Here is an 18,855-nt window from a genome sequence, read left to right as displayed (position 1 = left end):
TCCCTGACCCCTGACCTCCAGGCAATCCTGGCCAAGCAGAAGATCTCCTTCAAGTTCAACCCCCCACACGCGCCCCACTTTGGCGGGACGTGGGAGCGTGAAATACGCTCAATCAAGATTGCCCTGCAGACCACCCTAGGGGCCCAAGCTGTCGCGGAAGAGGTGCTACGCACCGTCATGATTGAAATTGAAGGTATCCTCAATTCAAAGCCCCTAGGTTATGTCTCCTCTGATGTTGCTGATCCTGATCCGGTGACTCCTAATCTATTGCTTATGGGGCGGCATGACTCCTCCCTCCCCTTGGTAACGTATCCTGACTCTGAGCTGCGCAGCCGTCGCCAATGGCGTCATAGTCAAATCCTCTCAGATCATTTTTGGGCCCACTTCGTTAAAAATTATCTTCCCTCTCTCCAGTCTAGACAGAAGTGGCGCACTGATAATCCTGACCTTCTACCTAACACTGTTGTTCTCATTCTTGACCCTCAGCTCCCCCGATCCCTTTGGCCAGTAGGTAGAGTGACTTCCCTCCATCCCGGCAAGGACGGCCGTTGTAGGGTTGCAGATGTCCAGGTGGGGGACAAACAGTACACAAGACCCGTTGCCCGCCTCATCCCTCTCCCTGCCCTACCTGAACCCCCATGACCTACTGTACTAGCAAATTTGCAATCCAAATTTGGGGGCGGCTGTTTGGAAGTTTCAGCTCTGTGCTGCATTTGCAGAGCTATTGCCACGCCCTCTTCTCCTTTGACACTCATTTCCCCATTCAGTCCACTGCAGCTCCAACCAATTAGCCCAATCAGCCACAGACTTTATTAGGCAACACCTGTGCCCACAGCCCTTCCTTTGTTCAAGCCACATGGAGGAATCCTTGTTCGTTGCTGCTGCGAATGTCGTGTCCTGCCTTGTGTGCGTTTTTTGAACTATGTAAGTCATGTTTTTCTTCAATGAATGTTGTTAATTTAATTCATTTGATTATTTACTGCATTCTATGTTCTAGTGTAAATGTTTGTTGTTTAATTGAATTGTGGCCTTGTATTGTGGCATTATGGAGCTAATTGTATCCCATATCCCTTTCCCTCTTAGAGACCACACACACACACACATACCTGCTCCTATCCAGACAGTCATACACACACAACCATAACCATACTGGATGTAGCATCAATAAAAAGGATTGTGGAATTACAAGTGACTGGACTGAACTGTTCTCACCGACACCTCCACTGGTATCAAGCCAGCCACCTACACCTCCCTCTCACACCTCCTTTTCACCTGGGCTAGGGTGTCCCATTACTTTAGGGCAGGGATTCCCAAACTGTGGTACGCGAGCTGCCACTAGGGGGTACGCGAGATGAAAAGGGCAATGGCAGAAAGGAGTTAAAAATTATTAATGAATTAATACTCTAATTAATTCATAAATAATACATAATTTCGAATCGGGTTATAATGATATGGAAACGTGAAATTAAAGGAAATAATTTGTAAACTCTATAATAGGGTATGTTTTCATTAAAAAATAAGCTACACAATAGGCTACACGTGATTTTCCTGCGGGCAGCCAGAATATCTGGCGCGTTAGTTTCGTTGAAGTATAGGTAGAAGACTGCGTAAACATGGAAAACTGGATAAAAACAGGGACACTGTCCAAAAGGCCTAATTAAAGCGATCGAAGAGGAGAAGCGAGAGAAACAGAGCAGGACACAGGTAACGATGGAATGGGATGGGGGGCAGACTAATGAAGGTGGAGATGGAGCGCAGGGGATAAAAGAAAGAACGAGACAGAAAAGACTGCGCGAAGAAAGCGAAAGTATGATGGATTGGGAGACAGACTGCCCAAAGCCACAGTGCGTTGTCTGCAGTGAGATGCTACCTAACCATAGCCTACTAATGTGGTTCTCCACTGTTTTTTGTAACGTGAGAGCTCATAGACCAGTTGCACATCTTGATTATGTTATCATGTAGGGCGGCTAATTAAACAACGATGCCTGGAATGCGTCAATAGAATGAGTTACTTTTTTATGTGTTGGATGGTGGGGGTACGCGAGCCGAGTCAGGATGTAGAAGGTGGTCCGCGGGGAAAAAAGTTTGGGAACCGCTGCTTTAGGGAGCAAGGGGAAGTGCTATTTTCCCCTTAAAATCAACCCTCAAAATATAGCCAGGACCGATGCAGGCTTAAAACGAAGTGGGAGATGAAATTAGGATAGGCTACCGTGCGAGCTCACCCAGCCGGCCACATTTTTCATATATTTTCGCAAATAAGCATATTAAAATTTCGAACTTTGTTGGAATATGTTAGTTTGATGCACATCTGATGGACTGTTGAGAACACTAATGTTAGAAAATATCTCACGGGAATCGAACCCGGGTCGCCGGCGTACGGTGCAGGTGCCCCAGCCAGTTGCGCCACAGCTGGGGCCACCAATAAAGTATTTTGATACAAAATACAGAGCCATTTTCTTCAACCGAATAAAATACAAATTATAAAATAATGTATTTATACATATTTTATACATGTACATAACAGGCAGATTACATATTTATAGTTGGCCATATGATGACATACTTAGGTTAATATGTCATCATATTAACCTAAGTATGCTACTCGCTACTCGCTACTCAACCCTCAGATGCCTCCTCCTCCATCCAGCCTTACTGCAGATACACTCGCCTCCTTTTTTACAAACAAAGTGGCGGCAATCAGCAGTCAATTCTCTACATGCCCACTCAACGCATCGGACTCAGATACCGCACTCCTACAACCTCTAGGGACTGCTAGATCATCTTTTTCAGCATTCACGCCTCTCTCCGAGAATGAAGTATCTAGACTCCTGACATGCAGCCGTCCTACCACATGCTCGCTGGACCCTATACCTACGAGCCTACTTCAGTCCATCAGCCCGACCATCGCACCAGCTATCACACACGTGATCAATGCCTCGCTAACCTCCGGCACATTTCCAACAGCGTTCAAAATGGCCCGGGTAACACCGTTACTTAAGAAAGCTTCTCTCAACCCTGCTCAAGTGGAGAACTACCGCCCTGTCTCACTCCTGCCTTTCTTATCCAAAGGCATTGAACGAGCAGTCTCCAAACAGGTCTCTGACTTCCTTTCACAGAACAACCTTCTGGATCCAAATCAGTCTGGGTTCAAAAGCGGCCACTCTACCGAAACGGCTCTGCTGTCTGTAACAGAAGCCTTAAAAGAAGCCAGGGCGACCGCTCGGTCATCAGTACTCATTCTGCTTGACTTATCGGCTGCCGGTTAATCACCGCATCCTTCTCTCTATACTCGCTAACATGGGAATCTCCGGTTCTGCTCTCTCCTGGTTTGAATCCTACCTCACAGGACGCTCGTTTAACGTATCATGGCTTGGTCAGCTATCTGCACCTCACCATCTCACCACAGGGGTCCCCCAGGGCTCAGTACTGGGCCCCCTTCTCTTTGCTATCTACACCACCTCCTTGGGACAGATTATCCGTTCGCATGGCTTCTCATACCACTGCTATGCAGACGACACACAGCTCTATCTGTCCTTTCCACCTGATGACCCCTTGGTTTCAGCACGGATCTCGGATTGCCTCTCAGACATAGCTACATGGATGAAGGCACACCACCTCCAGCTGAACCTCTCAAAGACTGAACTGCTGGTCCTCCCAGCTAAACCTACCATACACCACGACATCAACATCAAATTTGACTCTCTGTCTGTTTCACCTACCAGGACTGCAAGAAATCTAGGAGTTGTTCTCGACAACCAACTAAACTTCTCAGATCATGTTGCCTCAGTCGCCCGGTCATGCCGTTTCGCACTCTACAATATACGGAAAATCAGGACTTACTTAAATCAAGATGCCACCCAACTTCTGGTTCAGGCAATAGTTATCTCACGACTCGACTACTGCAACGCCCTCCTGACAGGTCTCCCAGCCTGCGCAGTGAAACCACTTCAGATGATCCAAAACGCGGCGGCGCGCCTGGTCTATAACCAACCCAAGAGGGCACATGTTACCCCGCTACTCATCCAGCTACATTGGCTACCTATGGCGGCCCGCATCAAATTCAAGGCTCTAACGCTTGCCTACAAAGTAGTCTCCGGTTCTGCTCCCACCTACTTGAATGCCTTCATACAGATATACGCTACCTCCAGACCGCTGCGCTCCTCAGACGAACGACGTCTAGCTCTACCTCCGGTACGCTCAGGCCAATCCAAACTTTTCTCATCTGTTGTTCCTCGCTGGTGGAACACACTGCCAGTTCCTACAAGGGCAGGGACATCCCTCTCCATTTTCAAAAAACTCCTGAAGACCCAGCTCTTTAGAGAACATCTCCTCTCATAGCAACACTTACAACAAGTCTTGCTGATCCTAGCACTCACCAGCCGTCTTAAACTGACACGTAACTGTTCAAAACAGCACTCACTGATGCACTTATTCTTACTGTACTCTAATGTTTTTTAAATTGTCCTAATATTGTTGAGAATTGCTCTAAAACTTAAACTGTTTACCATGTTGTTAGTCGCTTTGGCTAAAAATGCGTCAGCCAAATGTAATGTAATGTAATGTAATGTAATGTAATGTAATATTTCACCAGGTCAGAGGGCTAGATGTGTTAAGTAGCAGAAGATTAGTCTATACAATGTCCTAAATTGGAGACCCAATAGAAGTTCGGTATGTAAACAAAATTAAGATAGCTCCAGCATGAGTGATATTTTTCCTGTCACAAGTTCACATCCATTTTAGGCTGTCCATACTTTATTTCAGAGAAATAAATGCTACACACAGTATGTCAGATGTCGCAAGAAAATAAACTATTGAAAAATTCACATTCAGCAATCATCCCTTCATGACCGCTAGCTGCCCATAAGTAGAATTTCTTTGTGAATACAAAAGGTAGGGGTGAGCTACCTCTCTGGCATTTGGTCCTTAGTAAAAATATAATGTTCGATTTTTTGCACAACAGCGTCTGCTAATAAATTTAAACATAAAAATAAACACAAACAAATGCAACTGCAAAATCCCTGACTGCACCTTTAAGAGCCGTCTGTTTTTTAAAACACCTGTCTTTACTGTATTATATGCTTATTCTACCCCCATACTGCTTCTGGGAGGTCATTACTTTTTGTCACAGCTTCAGATTCATCGTTATTTGCCACACTGGATAAATAGAATCCTGTGATTGAATTACGTTTGTATACCTTGTGATTAACAGCCACTCCCCAGGGAGTTACATGGTGGTTGCTGGTTAATATTCAAAAGTGGCACTACTGGTTTTGCCATCCATGGTATCACTGGTAGAATATTGTGATCTTCTGTTCACAGCTCAATCAGACATGGGTCTCAGCTTAGGAAGCGTTATTTTGCTTTGCTTTTTGTGTCACTGTAATTCTCAGCCTCTCCCTCGACCAAGCAATGGATTGCAAGAGTGCTGGAAAACCATGAAGATGCCAGCCCTGGGAGTGTTGCCGGGTGGAGGATGGGACAACCTTCGGAACCTGGACATGGGGCGAGTCATGAACATCACCTATGGACACTGTCACACTACTGAGGATGGGGTCTATCTTGTCCCTGATGAGGTGTTTGTGATCCCCCAGAAGGTGAGCGATGTGGAGATGAATGCCGAGATCCTCTCTTCGTGGTACAACGAGCACAGCTCCACTGCTCGCTCTATCAACGCAGATGCATCTTTCTTGCCCATTCTAAATGCAAAGTTCTCTAGTGATAACGAGCGAGTGAAAAGCCATCAACTGAAGGAAAGATCAGTCACCGCTTGTAAAAGTGAGTATGGAAGCATAAAAACATATCCCAGAGAATGGACGAACGCGGTACACATGTGTTATTAACCCCTAGGTTCATTTTGCGCTGGCATTGTCCTTTAACAATGTTGATTATTTAAATTAACCTAGAAAATAATTATGTTCAAAGTCCAAGTTGACAATTTTGACTTGAGATGCCATCACATTGTTTTAAACTTTGATTAACTTTTATTTCCTCTGAAGGTGTGCTATCACCTCTACACAGTTAAGGCGTACCCTGACTTCACATTGGACTTTCGCTTTGCCCGCCAGGCACAAGAAATTGCAGATGCCTTGGAAAACAACCAAACCTGTCAAGCCACTTACCTCTCAGAAAAGCTGGTAATGAACTATGGCACTCATGTCATAACAACTGTTGAAGCTGGTGCTTTGCTAATACATTTGGACTACCTCAGAACCTCTTATGTTGAAAAGACTGATAAGTTGTCTGTTTCTTGGTTAGCCAGTGCAAGCTTTTTTGGCAAATTTGATTTAAATTTAAATGTCTTATTCAAACAACCAACTACAGAGGAACGCTGGTATATGGAAAACCTCACATAATCTTTCACCCAGAGCCATGGTGGAGCTTTGTTCTACCCGGGAATCACGCTGCAAAAATGGCAGGAAAGCACCCTTAATAATCTAGTGGCTATTGACCGTGCCGGGGTCCCGTTGCATTTCCCCACCTCCCAGAGCCAACCGTCAATAAAATGGCAATATTAGTGCGTCAGGCTGTCGAGCGGTATTACAATATCAATAGCCATCCAGGATGTATCAAGCCAGACTCAAAGAATTTTAACTTCCAGGCCAATATAGACGATGGTTCTTGTGAAGGTCCGACAACCAAACATAGTTTTGGAGGAGTTTACCAGCGGTGTACTCAATTCACATCAGATGCAAATGTGATCTGTAAGGACCATGCACAGGTAAATCCAGACACTGGAGATTACTCATGTCGAGCACCATTCAAGTCCATTTTGTTGCAGTCAGAGTTCCTAGAGCAGGGTTACAGTGAATATGAATGCCACGATGAAACATACAGTTGCTGGATTATTTCCAAGTGTTCTAAGAGAGTTTGTAGGAATGGTTATCATGTCAGACGTGCTCGCATTGACACTTTCTGGTGTTACTCTGCTAATGTAACTGTGGAGTTTTCAGGATACCTCTTCGGGGGGCTATATAGCCTTTTAAAACAGAATCCCTTAACCAAATTCAAGGGCTGTCCACCAACATTTTTCCCTCTGAAACTGTTGTCCAGTGGGCTGATGGTGTGTTTGAGTAATGAGTATGAAGGAGGTGCCCGATACTCAGTGCCTTTTGGAGGATTCTTCAGCTGCAAATCTGGCAACCCTCTGACTGAAGGTCTTCAGCGCTGCCCCCCACAGTTCAGCCAGCATCTTGCAGCCAGTGATGGATGCCAAGTTCTCTACTGCGTGCAGTCGAATGTCTTCACAGCAGACCATTTGCTGCCCATCAACTTGCCCCCTTTCACAAGACCTCCTCTGGTTAAAATGCTTGGTACGAAAACTATTGCTGTCATGACAGAGGGAGACAATGCCTGGGTCAGAGTAGGAGAGACGAAGGCGTGGAGACGTGCAAAGCCTGAGGATATCAGAAACCTTTCTGAGGACCTGGACCCATCCAACAATATATCAGGGTGGCAGATATTTGGCAGTGTTATGTGTTGCATCGTGTTCGTCTTCATTATTATAGGAATCGTGCTTCTGGTGAAGTGGAGAAACCAAAGTTCTGGGTTTGCAGGGAATGTACGATGTGAAAGATTCAACAACGATGGTCAGACTAGTGATTGTGGGGAAAACTTGTGATGAACAGCGTTATTCAGTGAGAGTGAGGTTGCCTGAATAGCATGCAGAATTTTGAGCCCATTGTGCTGAATCGGATTAGATTGTTCTTTTGACAAAATTTGACTAAATACAATCTTCAACCTTTAACAAAAATATTTCCTTTGGAAGTTTCTTGAATAACTAAGAAAATACCATTATTACTACAGCATGTTTAAAAGCTGAGGTTGCCGAAACTGTTTTTCTGTGTTTATCACTGTAAGTACACAAAGCTGTTCTCAAATAAAAACCTATGATTTCACCTGTGTCTCTGGATTTTTTTTTATTTTGGCTTAAATATACAAATAGGCTTGAAACACTGAGGAATGTTGAGGGATGCAGTACTTGATGTGTATTTGAATACTGCTTTGCTTTATGTATCCACCTATGTTCCTCATCTGCAGACAGAAAGGATTGGATTGAATAAAATGAGCTGAGATACAGGCGGGCAGGGCCTAGCTAATCATCTTTCCCTTCTCTTTCATGTTAGTCATATTTGGTGAAACACAAACGCACACACACACACCCAAGGGGGAATCAGTGGCTTTCAAAAGCATGGATATGTATAGCTAGTAAGCTAGCATGCTAAAGGCCAGAGCCGTAGCAACGGGACAGGCAAAGCAGGCAATTTCCAAGGGCCCCGAGCTGAAAGGGGCCCCCAGAGAACGGCCGATTATGTACTTAATCCACACAATGACAAATGTGTGCATGCCCATTTCGATTCTATGATCGGGCATTTGCAAGAAATTTGGGTGGTGCAAATCACAAATGAGTGGTTATAGCCCATTGGCCAGACCAAATGTCGGTACCACTCAAGGCAAAGGTTACTTATAATTTTTGAAAAGATCCATTTCTGTAGATAACATTATGGTATGAACTCCTCCTGTGTCACAGCTAAATTAGTGTTATCAGCTGTAAGTTACCCTCCCCCATTGAAAAATTGCAATTTATATGCTGGTGCATGTCTTGGTATTGGCTCATGCTCAGGATATATATCAATGTTTTATATTATTGTGTTTGGTAACATTTTTAAGGGGACACTGAGCTTTCATTCAAGCCCTTTTGTGAATATGTACAGTATGGCAAGTACAGTGGACACTGGAGCTCTTCAAACTTTTAATCACACACATTTTCCTACAATTTCCGCCTAATCATATATTTTCTTTTAGTCAATTGGCATCAAGTAACACCAGAGAGACAAAATATAACAACTGGGATACTGACACAACTCTAAGGATTCAGGAAATGTATAATTTGTCCATATTATGTCATTCTGACGGGGTGATTTTCAGCCTAATATTAGAAGGACAGTTTTATCATCTTTATACTTCATCATACTTTCTGGACTCCATCTGGACTCCTTCTGGACACCATCTTTATTCCTTCCAGTGTTACCAGATGTACGATAATTATCGTATTTGTACGATAATTTTGACCTACAGTATGTACGATGTACGATCAATAATGAAAAAATCCCATAATGTACGATAATTTCAGTCGTTCGTCCAAACACACATCCTATCGCTTCTCTCTCTGACCCTGAATCATTTCGCAGGCTTGCCTGCCTGCACGCAAGCACGTATACACACACACACAGATACCACACGGTGTCGCTCGCACGTCAACACTACACTACAGTTTTGCCGAAGAGGACAGTTCAGTTTAGATCAGTTTAACAAAACGAAGCAGTAACTTAGAGATCGAATTTGAATCTTTCTAATGTTAATTGTGCACTTTTTTACCTCTGTATCATAGTTTAATTATGGTCTAGTTCAAAATGTGGACTGTCGGCTTATCTTTTGCACTTACAAAAAAAGCAAAAAAAGTTATGCAGCCAGACTTCCTCCAGTTAGTGTGAGCGTATTACACAACTTGTTTGAATTGGCTGTAAAATTATTTGGAAAATAAAATTGTTGGAAAATAGCTATATTTTATGCGTTTGGTTTATGTACGATCATTTTTATCAAAAAACGATAATTTTGAGGTTTTGGTACGATACTTCGACATTTCTAATCTGGCAACACTGATTCCTACACTCAGTTGAACCAATTTAACGGTGAACAATTCATATGTTAAGTTCTGTGCATTTTGAATATAGTTAGTTTAGAATTAACATACAATATGTGTATGTCTATTGTATTTCTCTGTAGACCACACCGACCCTGGTTGAACCTGGTTGTGCATTGACACTTGCACCACATGTGAGTGCATTGTTGGTTTCCGAAATGGCACAGGTTGCGGGCCATACTCGGGCCCTTCATGGCCACTTGCGGCTGGGTCATTCCACATCAATTCAACCAGGGCCCACGCACTTTGGTCTCCAAAAATTCTGAAAAAATTACCAGGTGTACCTATGTTACCCAGGAGACACTAAAATTACTCTTATGTAAGATCAATACTTTCCAAGATACAGCCAGTTTTACAGGGGGAGGGAGGTGTCGATTTTGTTCGGCCTCTTTTTTTTGTCAAAGTTCACAAGCCCACAGCGCAAGAACTAAACCATGTAGGAAGCTCAAAGTTTGCATGCTGGTACATAAATAGGAATAGTATGTAGCAAAATCGTCACGTTTGGTCTGGATAATCCTGCATGGTCATAGCTGTCCCTCAAAGTTGATACAAATTTAATTGGAGTTTTAGGCTGGGCTCTGTTTAGGCCTTCAGAAGACATATTTGTACTCAACATAGGCTCTTGATTGGTTTTCCTTACTGAGATAAGTAGAAACACTCTCACAAAAAACAATGAACAGAAAATAAATTCCTTCAGGGTCTGAACAATAGACCTTACAAGTCTGAAAAATCATTTTGGTTCTCATTTTCAGAGCACCCAAACACCTTGTGGGAATATGCAAAGATTTTTTAAATATTTTTTTCTTTATTCTCCATGATCCTTTCTTTTTAAAAACACCAATTTGACTTGTCTTATGCAAATCTTTCTTTTTCACTTTCCACCCTGAACATGGGCAAAATGCACCATTGATATCAATATGTTTTGTATAGAGCTACCACAGGTTACTCTATACAACCACAGGTGGCACTGTGGTAACTCTATAAAACATTGATCAGAGAACCGTGGCTATGAAATATGACACAGACCGTGACTCTATGGGAGTTTTAAAAACGCCCCCGATGCCCCACAAGCCAATCAAACGTGATGTAGCATGAAGCACCCTGACTCTGTCATAAGCTGACAACAAGCGCATCTAAGCGGTGTCCGTAAGCCCTGAGCCACCGGCCTCCAGCACAGCGTGCGCAACAGCTGACGGGATGACATCTAGGCGGTAGTGCTTCACAAAGGTATGCGACGAAGCCCACAGCTGCACAAACAGCCTCCATGGGAATTTGGCCCAAGACGCAGCCATCCCCCTAGTAGAGTGGGCTCTGATCGCATAGGTGTGTTCTTTCCCAGCGGCCTGGTAGGCCATGGCTATAGCCTCCACGATCCAGTGAGATAGCCTCTGTTTGGAGAGTGCGTGTCCCCTGGACCCTGTCGCAAAGCATACAAAGAATTGCTCTCTGCTCCTGAACGCTCTGGTCTTTTCCAGGTATATGCGTAGGGCACGAACAGGGCAGAGTGCATGCAACCTCTTTTGCTCCTCAGACGAGAATGGAGGGGGACAAAAAGAGGACAATTGGATGGATGTACAGCCATAAAGCATGGGCACCTTGGGCATAAAGGCAATATTAGGCCGTAGGGTGACCCTGCTATCTCCCATACTGAACTTGAGACATGATGGGCTAGTAGAGAGAGCAAGAATTTCACTCACTCTTCTTGCTGAGGCAAGCGTGAGCAAGAGTGCCGTTTTATAAGATAGGATTCTGATGTCGTGCATCGTGCAGAGGCTCAAAAGGAGCGCCACACATGGCATTCAAAACACCAGGGACAAATCCCATGTTGGGAAAACAGGTTTGGTAACCGGACACAGATGACGGACGCCCTCACCAACACGTGGGGGAACAGGTGAACAGGTAAACCCCCCCTGCCGATTTATATACAACACCACTGCGGTGTTGTCTGAGCGTATTAGAACATAGTGGCGCAATAGCGTTGGGAGGAATTGCCTCAGTGCTAGGAAGACTGCCATCAGCAGAATATTTATGTGGAGCTGACGTTGTTGCGTTGACCAACGCCCGCTCACCACCTGGTCCTCGAGTGTGGCCCCCCACCCCCTCAGTGACGCGTCCATGGTGACCACCTTGCGTGTTCACAGCAAGGCCCATGGGAACACCCTGTGTCAACAGCACGGGGTCCCTCCAAACCTTCAGTGGCCGGAGGCATGTCGTAACAACCCCCTGAAATGTGGGGCCTTTCTCGCAAATTGTACTCGATAGCCCTGCTCTATAGAATTCACGTGCATATGCCAGGCTGGGAGAAATTGTGTGAGCGCTGGCTGACCTGCATTGTGAGAGCTCGAAATTATTATTGTGCTTATACTCCCTCCGTGTGGTTTCGAGCGGTACTACGCCTGGTACGTGACAAGTGTGTTCTGATCGGGAGAGAAAATTTTGTTTCCTGAGAGATTCATACAAGCACCCGACTCGCCCAAGAGACTTATAGCCGTGGGGACAGGGGATAATTGTGTATTTTTATCATTTTTTTCCACTGACATAAATTCCCTGCAACTGAGGTTGAAATCTAGACCCAGAGGTGAAACCGTGGGAACCAGACAAGTGTGAGGCAGAACAGGGCTCGTAGCCTTTATCTTTATCAACATTGTGAGCGAACATCCCCAGAGCCGTGCTGCAGGATAGCGCTGTGTTTGGGCAACATCTGCATCCAGTTTGATGGTGGGTCGGCGCCTCCAAGTGCCACGCATCACCGCGGGTTAAGCTGAGCGAGCCGTCGCGGTCTGGATCCACCTGTTGCTTGGCCATTGCCACGCCTGCCTCGTCGCCACAGCATGTGAAGAAGGGCTGGCACGTTGCGCAGAAAGGGTAGACGATGGGGGAGCCATTCTCCGAGGCAGGAGAAAGCTGAAGGCTTCGTTCTCCTTCTTCTTCAACTCCTCGAGACTGCATTGCCTCGAGTGTGAGACTGCATTGCCTGCACAGCCGAGCCGGAAAACCGTGTTCGGGTCGACCGGAGCATCTAAGAAGACGATCATTGTAACCAAAGATGTCTCTGGCCTACAGCCATCAATTCCATGGCCCTGCCAGTCGCCTGGTTAGTGCAGCGAGTTGACCTCATCACGAAGTCCATCGCGGTGCGAATCTCTGTCCACAACTCCTTCACCGGCCTCCCCTCTTCGATAGCAGCACCGACCTCCAGCTGCAGCTCCACCACGTAAGCGAGAAGCAGTGAGATAGAGTTCTGGGCTAGGGCAGCCTGTCCAAAGACTATGAAGCTCTTCTCCAGTAGCTGAGAGGTGAACTTCGGCTGTTTGTGAGGCAGCTGTGTAGGCGCCGCTGCACTGCCTTAGGGGAAATCCAAACAGTCCTGGAAGAAGGGTGCGGAGGGAGTCAAACGCTTTAACCACTGAGCCGAAAATGCACTTCTATAAATTTGAAAATATTTGAAACGTTTTACCAAAACGTGTTTTATTTTTGAACAAAAACATTTCAGGAATCTCCCCTGAAAGTCTGGCGAGACACACGTCGTCAGCAAGACATAGAATATGAACAGTCCTTGTCTACTGAAAAAGAAAAGGTATAATGTACAGTATGTGGGTTTTGACTGATCAATTGTGTATTGAGTATCTGCCAGCCCATAACCCCCCCCCCCCCCCCCAATTTGGATCCTGGAAAATGTTGAGTATACCCCAAAGTTATCTTGACTTTGAAGTTATTTCATGCTTAGAACATTTGGGCCTATACCGTGTGTCCAGCTTGGTCCAACCTGGCTCGGATCAATTGCATTGATTACGATGAAATGGCATTAATCACCTCGTTTAAACATCTAATTACAGGATGATCTGCAGAAGGAACTCCTTGATAAAGAAGAAAGACGCAGGAGGGTATGTGTCAGATTCACAACTCTGAATGCTTTGGGATCCAAGAGGTGAAAGTGACGGAACTCTATTGTTCTTGCAATAACTTTTGAACAATATAGGGCCAAGAAGCCAAAAGCAGTAGTTATTCCATTGAAGCAACTAAACTTTTGCCATTTCTATGATTCACATTGCATTTCTAATGTAATGGGGGATTCTTTTTCCATCCAGGCCATACATAATAGGCAGACAAGGATGGCACAAAAACCTGAGGCTGGTTTTGGTGTGCCCTTGCGATTTAAGTACCCAAGTGGATGTATAAGAACAAGACGATTCCAGCTATCTGATTCCATCCAGGTTAAGTTCTGACTATTTTATCGTCACTGTGATACAGGCTGTGAATGTAATGCAGTATGTCCCTGGTTTAAACAGGCTTAATTCCTTTTAATGTTATTTCTTAGGTTTTGTTTGACTTTGTTGAAGGGAATGAGGATGCCACTGAATACTTTCATGTACAAGACGCCTTGTCGCTGAACAGACTAAAAAGCATTATGGATGGAACCCTAATGGAGAATGGCATCACAGGATCATGCACATTGTATGTGCACTGGATTAATTCAGATGCCCCTGAGGTGAGACATGATGTTCAGACATTCAGTATATTGCTGACAACTTGGGAGTCAGTAACTTGAGTTCATCTGTGTGTAATATGAATGTTTGTTAATATGTGAGTAACCTTAAGATGCCAACACAAATATTAAGCTAATTGATAAAACTGACTGTTACAATCCTGATTCTGATTGCAGTTTGTACCATTGGATTTCACACCACCACCTTTGTCCCCATCACCACCACCTGTGTCCTGTTCCCCACAACTTGTGTCCTCACCTGGCCATGATGGGTACTTACTTCAAGAGAGGCATGTTTTTATATTGTGTGGTGGGAGTATAATATGCTTTACACTACTTGGTTTTTCTTGTGCCTTTAAGCCTAAAGTACCTTATTCTACTGTATGTCTTTTTTAGTTTTTTTTTTTTTTTTTTTTGTCTCCACACAGGATCGACTTGGGCACCATCCTGAACTCGCTTAAGGAGAAAGCTGACTTTAGTTCAGCCCCAACGAGTAACCAAATCAATATCTGTAGGGACTATACAGGAAATGTGTACAACCTTTTAAAAAGTTCACTACAAGCTTTCGGATGCCGGTGTTTCAACCCAATGGCCAGGCTTGATGTCGTTTTTGTGGATGGGGAGGACAACGCTGAAGGTGCAGTGGATGGTGGTGGACCCACCAGAGAATACCTACGTATTCTTATGAAGTGAATTCACCAGTCCTGCATATTTGAGGGACCTGAAACAGAAAAGGGTCTCACCCGATTACTATGTTCACTGTTAAAACTTCCCAATAAGCCTGGGCTGTATGGACACCTTTTTGACCATCTTGTATCAATTAGCAGTGGTGTTCCAGCATAGCATGCAGAACTAGTAACAGTTCTGTAAAATATTCCTCAGTAATAAATATAAAAAATGTGTTTTATACTATTAGTAAGCAAGCACAATAATGGACTTCACTTCACATGGCCATGGTAGTTAGTGGATGCATATTGGACTTTACAGTTTGGTATTTTCCATTTTCAGCCCTGAAAAAAAAACCATACCAGCAGATAGAATGGATGATTTCTGTGTGTGTTATTCATGGAGGCGTGGCACCAGGTTTTTTTCTAGTTATATTGAAGTATACCAATTGGCAATTAGCAAGTACTTGCTGGTAATGACATTCCATCTTAGATCAAAGACGCAAGAACTGTCCAAGAGACAAAAGCAGCAGTAGAGAGGCAGAGGACTGTCTCGCTATTGTGGGAGCATGCAGAAGCATCTCCACACTTAGACAGAGAGATGCCCTGGTTCAGGCTGCCGTTGACTACTTCGTCGAGGGCAGACTACATGTTGCATTGCAACAGTGAGTATCTGTGTTAACTTGTCGTTATTAGATAAAGAGTTATTCCTTATCCTTCATCTGTGAATTTCTGTGAAGGCTCATTAAGTGTGTGTGTGTGTGTGCGTTTGTGTGCAGATTTGAAGTTGGCCTCAACACCCTTGGTCTTTTGGAGGCAATGAGAGAACACACAGATCTATTCTATAACATGTTTGTAGAAAATCCGGGTCTTTTGAAGGCTGCTGACCTATCGACACTCCAATACTCCCCACCAGGGACCTGGGCACGAGAGTTAGAAACTCAAAACATATGCTATTGGAGAGATTTGCTAATTGACATTGAAGGTAAACCCTTGAAAATTGGGGATCCCCTTGGGGATCAATAGAGTATCTATCTATTTATCTATCTATCTGAAAACCATTGAAATAAGTGAGGAGAAGTGTAGGTGTTAATGTGTCAACTTGTATTCATTATTTTATTGCAGAAGGAGAATGTGCCCCATTGACACTTACAGTTATGGTATTCGTCTCAGGCTCATCAGTCATCCCACCAAATGGCTTTCTCCTCCAGCCAACCATAGAATTCCTTCAGCCTGAAGCCAATACTTTTCCAGAGGCCAATACCTGCAGTATCATTCTAAAATTGCCAATTCACAAAGACTATGAGTCTTTTAAGATGCAAACGGCCAATGGAATTTTGTGGGCACAGCGTAAAAAAATTGTAATGAACCAATGCTAATTTATTTGTTAACACTGTTGTGAGTTTTATTTATTTATTTATTTATTTTGTTCACTCATTTAATGTATTGTTATTAAATTATTAGCCTTTTTATTAATCTGATACAGTCTTTTAAAGGACAAGTTCGGTATTTTACACTTAAAGCCCTGTTTTCAGATAGTTTATGATTAAATAGAACGTTTAAGATTGAAATTTGGACACATGCTGCTGTCCTGAGAATTTTCGGTTTCTGTGGTAGCGCCCCCCCTCCACAACGCTGCATAGGTACACTGGAACAATCCTTCCTAAAACGCATTAAACTTTCGTTTACAAAGACATGAAACTCACCGAGTGGTCAGGGGTGTTCACTGATATGCTCACACAAAAATCGCTGCAAAAGATTCTTTCCAACAGGTTTTATCGTAGTTTTTGTCCAACTCCATTGACTTGTATTGGATGTGCTGTGAGGTACGGTATTACTCCACTGCCGGAAACGGATATGGAGTTGAGTTGTTTGTATTCTTTCTGTAGTCTTGCAGTCGCGGTATCGTAGGCTACTACGCTATCCAAATTATTGTCACGTCCAACCATGGCTAATGCTAAAATGTCTTGGAACTTGCACGATGTGAATGATAGCCTACGTGAATCATTACGTTTTCATCATGAAAGTTCCACAGCCAAAAAAATAGTAAACGTACAAAATCATGTAGCCAAATTATTCATGTACTGTAGGCTAGGTTTAGGCTTATGATGTGAACATGACAGGTTATGGACATAACAAATAAGTTAATTTTCCACCTGTTACAAACGTTACGTTACAAAATGTCAACCTTACCCCAAGTTCTTCCAACTCTGTCGTCCCAGGAGGTAATGTGGGAACCGCTGTATTTCTCAGGCGAAAGAGCTTTTTGGGCGATTTCTTTCGACCTCCAGCGAAGTTCAGAAAAATGCAGACCGCAGAGACACGGTGATCAGTTTTCTACAGATTCTCAACAGGTGTGCTCACATCCAACCCCAGAAATTCCAGCCACAACTTTAGCCTTTCTGGATCGTTGAAAGGAAGTCTGTGACAACTTTTTTTGCTATGAATTTTCCCGCAATTCGGAACTGCACAAAATCGCCTCATTTTTAGCTGTGTTGCAAAATACTTCAAGACAGCGATCTTCTGCTTCTTCTGTGTATTCAATGAAATGCCAGTGGTTTGCTTGTAATTTGCAAGACGGTGTAAGGTGCATTATCGCCACCAACTGGGCTGGAGTGTCTATTATTCAAGCTCTCAACGGAAGAATGTACGGGTGTGAGGCGTTTGGAAAAATAGCTCCACAGTTTTACAACGCATGGTAAAACACCTGTTGGAAAGCATCTTTTGCAGCGATTTTTGTGTGAGCATATCAGTGAACACCCCTGACAACTCAGTGAGTTTCACGTCTTTGTAAACGAAAGTTTAATGTGTTTTAGGAAGGATTGTTCCAGTGCACCTATGCAGCGTTGTGGAGGGGGGGCGCTACCACAGAAACCGAAAATTCTCAGGACAGCAGCATGTGTCCAAATTTCAATCTTAAACGTTCTATTTAATCATAAACTATCTGAAAACAGGGCTTTACTGAACTTGTCCTTTAATATGTTAAAAAAATCAATTCTCCATCAAGTTTCGAAGAATGCGTACAGTCTGTATGTAAGTTGGTATTATCTCTGGAAAAGGCACAGATGGGTTTGGTAGTGTTGCCTGTTCCGTTGTCGTCAAAGGACGAGGCAGCTCCAATTCAGGAACATAAACTCCAGTTGTCATAGATCTCTGTGGTTCGCTCCAGTCGACTCTGCTTTTGCCACTGGCCTGTAAGTGTACATTAAGTGTAAAGGGAAATGTTGGTTATTTTAGAAGCATTGTGTGATGTGTTTGAAATTATTAGAACAAAAGTAAATTACCTGACTAAGGCTTATCAGCCCATCTCTGTGCCCATCTTGATTTGCTATACCACAGTCGTAGAGGAGATTTGTTTCTTTCCGTTCTCAAGGGGTGGTTGTTCCAAGCTTTCTGGAACTGCTGCAGATGTGACTGGATATGCTGAATAGTAACACCTATGTAAAGCATATATGTCTGTGTCCTTGTCAGGATTAAGCCATCCCATTACTTCCAGACGATAAAAAGTGGTGTAGAAGAGATCGAGTACTTTTTCAAATACATCCCGCCACAGCCGTTCAATTCTAAAAAAACAAAACAAAACATGGTAATAACACAAACTAACTGTCCCCTTTCTAACATAATTTCACATTATTTCATAGACAATTAATTAAGGTACACTGCAGCCTTATTGGAATTGTGTTAACAGTTAAATTGTAGATAAAACAACAACCCTTAAATGTATTATCACATTTCTTGGGTTTAAACGGTTTACCTTTGATTGTGGACACTTTTTCCAGCAATGTGAGAGTTTCTATTGGGTCCATTACTTGTCACCATGAAACGTGCCACTAAAGTGTTCTCCCCTCCTTTGTCTGAACGGACTCTGTAGGGAATACCATGCTGATCCACTGCAGTAAGGAAACTCTGAAGGACAGTCTGAGCTCTGTTGTATGTTGCTGCCGTCAGGAATACGATCAGCTGGGAGAATCCATCGATGCCACCATGCACAACTCGCCACCTAC

The 18,855-nt window shown here is 43.8% G+C and overlaps 1 pseudogene; it reads left to right on the top strand.

Moving 5' to 3' along the window:
• Positions 1-5,054: 5,054 nt before the first annotated feature.
• LOC143133194 (macrophage-expressed gene 1 protein-like) lies at positions 5,055-7,895 on the top strand (annotated as a pseudogene).
• The last annotated feature ends 10,960 nt before the right edge of the window (positions 7,896-18,855 follow it).

Source organism: Alosa pseudoharengus, unplaced genomic scaffold, assembly GCF_046254945.1.
Source record: "Alosa pseudoharengus isolate Yale_2024_CS ecotype anadromous, Long Island Sound unplaced genomic scaffold, YU_APseudo_1.1 YU_APseudo_1.1_scf_19, whole genome shotgun sequence".
Lineage (NCBI taxonomy): Eukaryota > Metazoa > Chordata > Actinopteri > Clupeiformes > Clupeidae > Alosa > Alosa pseudoharengus.
The sequence above is the reverse complement of the archived record's forward strand: the minus strand, read 5'-3'. Positions and strand labels throughout refer to the sequence as shown.